The following is a 3,168-nucleotide window of genomic DNA, read 5'->3' as shown; positions in this document are numbered from 1 at the left end:
TACATGGGGAGGTGTGACTCTGTGTTAGTGTGTATGTGTCAGGTAAGGTACATGGGGGAGGTGTGACTGTGTGTTAGTGTGTATGTGTCAGGTAAGGTACATGGGGGAGGTGTGACTGTGTGTTAGTGTGTATGTGTCAGGTAAGGTACATGGGGAGGTGTGACTCTGTGTTAGTGTGTATGTGTCAGGTAAGGTACATGGGGGAGGTGTGACTGTGTGTTAGTGTGTATGTGTCAGGTAAGGTACATGGGGGAGGTGTGACTCTGTGTTAGTGTGTATGTGACAGGTAAGGTACATGGGGGAGGTGTGACTCTGTGTTAGTGTGTATGTGACAGGTAAGGTACATGGGGGAGGTGTGACTGTGTGTTAGTGTGTATGTGTCAGGTAAGGTACATGGGGAGGTGTGACTCTGTGTTAGTGTGTATGTGACAGGTAAGGTACATGGGGGAGGTGTGACTCTGTGTTAGTGTGTATGTGTCAGGTAAGGTACATGGGGGAGGTGTGACTGTGTGTTAGTGTGTATGTGTCAGGTAAGGTACATGGGGAGGTGTGACTGTGTGTTAGTGTGTATGTGTCAGGTAAGGTACATGGGGGAGGTGTGACTCTGTGTTAGTGTGTATGTGACAGGTAAGGTACATGGGGAGGTGTGACTGTGTGTTAGTGTGTATGTGTCAGGTAAGGTACATGGGGGAGGTGTGACTCTGTGTTAGTGTGTATGTGTCAGGTAAGGTACATGGGGAGGTGTGACTCTGTGTTAGTGTGTATGTGACAGGTAAGGTACATGGGGGAGGTGTGACTGTGTGTTAGTGTGTATGTGTCAGGTAAGGTACATGGGGGAGGTGTGACTCTGTGTTAGTGTGTATGTGACAGGTAAGGTACATGGGGAGGTGTGACTGTGTGTTAGTGTGTATGTGTCAGGTAAGGTACATGGGGAGGTGTGACTCTGTGTTAGTGTGTATGTGTCAGGTAAGGTACATGGGGAGGTGTGACTGTGTGTTAGTGTGTATGTGATCAGGTAAGGTACATGGGGGAGGTGTGACTGTGTGTTAGTGTGTATGTGTGTCAGGTAAGGTACATGGGGGAGGTGTGACTCTGTGTTAGTGTGTATGTGTCAGGTAAGGTACATGGGGGAGGTGTGACTGTGTGTTAGTGTGTATGTGTCAGGTAAGGTACATGGGGGAGGTGTGACTCTGTGTTAGTGTGTATGTGACAGGTAAGGTACATGGGGGAGGTGTGACTGTGTGTTAGTGTGTATGTGTCAGGTAAGGTACATGGGGGAGGTGTGACTGTGTGTTAGTGTGTATGTGTCAGGTAAGGTACATGGGGAGGTGTGACTCTGTGTTAGTGTGTATGTGACAGGTAAGGTACATGGGGGAGGTGTGACTGTGTGTTAGTGTGTATGTGTCAGGTAAGGTACATGGGGGAGGTGTGACTCTGTGTTAGTGTGTATGTGTCAGGTAAGGTACATGGGGGAGGTGTGACTGTGTGTTAGTGTGTATGTGTCAGGTAAGGTACATGGGGGAGGTGTGACTGTGTGTTAGTGTGTATGTGACAGGTAAGGTACATGGGGGAGGTGTGACTGTGTGTTAGTGTGTATGTGTCAGGTAAGGTACATGGGGGAGGTGTGACTGTGTGTTAGTGTGTATGTGTCAGGTAAGGTACATGGGGGAGGTGTGACTCTGTGTTAGTGTGTATGTGTCAGGTAAGGTACATGGGGGAGGTGTGACTGTGTGTTAGTGTGTATGTGTCAGGTAAGGTACATGGGGGAGGTGTGACTCTGTGTTAGTGTGTATGTGACAGGTAAGGTACATGGGGGAGGTGTGACTGTGTGTTAGTGTGTATGTGTCAGGTAAGGTACATGGGGGAGGTGTGACTCTGTGTTAGTGTGTATGTGTCAGGTAAGGTACATGGGGAGGTGTGACTGTGTGTTAGTGTGTATGTGACAGGTAAGGTACATGGGGGAGGTGTGACTGTGTGTTAGTGTGTATGTGTCAGGTAAGGTACATGGGGGAGGTGTGACTGTGTGTTAGTGTGTATGTGTCAGGTAAGGTACATGGGGGAGGTGTGACTGTGTGTTAGTGTGTATGTGTCAGGTAAGGTACATGGGGAGGTGTGACTCTGTGTTAGTGTGTATGTGACAGGTAAGGTACATGGGGGAGGTGTGACTGTGTGTTAGTGTGTATGTGTCAGGTAAGGTACATGGGGGAGGTGTGACTCTGTGTTAGTGTGTATGTGACAGGTAAGGTACATGGGGGAGGTGTGACTCTGTGTTAGTGTGTATGTGTCAGGTAAGGTACATGGGGAGGTGTGACTGTGTGTTAGTGTGTATGTGTCAGGTAAGGTACATGGGGAGGTGTGACTCTGTGTTAGTGTGTATGTGACAGGTAAGATACATGGGGGAGGTGTGACTGTGTGTTAGTGTGTATGTGTCAGGTAAGGTACATGGGGGAGGTGTGACTCTGTGTTAGTGTGTATGTGACAGGTAAGGTACATGGGGAGGTGTGACTGTGTGTTGAGTGTGTATGTGTCAGGTAAGGTACATGGGGGAGGTGTGACTGTGTGTTAGTGTGTATGTGTCAGGTAAGGTACATGGGGGAGGTGTGACTGTGTGTTAGTGTGTATGTGTCAGGTAAGGTACATGGGGGAGGTGTGACTGTGTGTTAGTGTGTATGTGTCAGGTAAGGTACATGGGGGAGGTGTGACTGTGTGTTAGTGTGTGGGAACCAACACATCTGTTTGGATATCAGAATGTATCTAATGTGACTCCTACTGTCACGCCCTCAGCCTAGATTGCTTTGTATATTTCCATTTTTTTGTTTGGTCAGGGTGTGATGTGCCTGGGTATTCTATGTTGTATGTCTAGGTGTTGTGTTTCTATGTTTAGGCCTGGCATTGTTCCCAATCAGAGGCAGCTGGTTATCGTTGTCTCTCATTGAGAACCATACTTAGGCAGCCTGTTTTCCCACTATGGGTGGTGGGTAGTTGTTGTCTCTCATTGAGAACCATACTTAGGCAGCCTGTTTTCCCACTTATGGGTGTGGGTAGTTGTTGTCTCTCATTGAGAACCATACTTAGGCAGCCTGTTTTCCCACTATGGGTGTGGGTAGTTGTTGTCTCTCATTGAGAACCATACTTAGGCAGCCTGTTTTCCTCACTATGGGTGTGGGT

At 48.2% G+C, this 3,168-nt stretch overlaps 1 long non-coding RNA gene across 3 annotated transcripts; it reads left to right on the top strand.

Moving 5' to 3' along the window:
* Nucleotides 1-173: 173 nt before the first annotated feature.
* Nucleotides 174-2,282, top strand: LOC127916975 (uncharacterized). 3 transcript variants are annotated; one of them, XR_008096799.1, is made up of 6 exons: nucleotides 174-304; nucleotides 645-693; nucleotides 742-875; nucleotides 1,365-1,720; nucleotides 1,916-2,062; nucleotides 2,111-2,282. It is a non-coding gene; the product is annotated as an uncharacterized LOC127916975 (long non-coding RNA). The 3 variants fall into 3 exon arrangements; XR_008096800.1 differs by lacking the exons at nucleotides 742-875; nucleotides 1,916-2,062 and having other exon boundaries at nucleotides 1,329-1,867; XR_008096801.1 differs by lacking the exons at nucleotides 174-304; nucleotides 645-693; nucleotides 1,916-2,062 and adding an exon at nucleotides 542-632 and having other exon boundaries at nucleotides 778-875; nucleotides 1,365-1,867.
* Nucleotides 2,283-3,168: the final 886 nt, after the last annotated feature.

The sequence above is a fragment of the Oncorhynchus keta genome, unplaced genomic scaffold (assembly GCF_023373465.1).
Source record: "Oncorhynchus keta strain PuntledgeMale-10-30-2019 unplaced genomic scaffold, Oket_V2 Un_contig_10424_pilon_pilon, whole genome shotgun sequence".
NCBI classification, from domain to species: domain Eukaryota; kingdom Metazoa; phylum Chordata; class Actinopteri; order Salmoniformes; family Salmonidae; genus Oncorhynchus; species Oncorhynchus keta.
The sequence above is the reverse complement of the archived record's forward strand: the minus strand, read 5'-3'. Positions and strand labels throughout refer to the sequence as shown.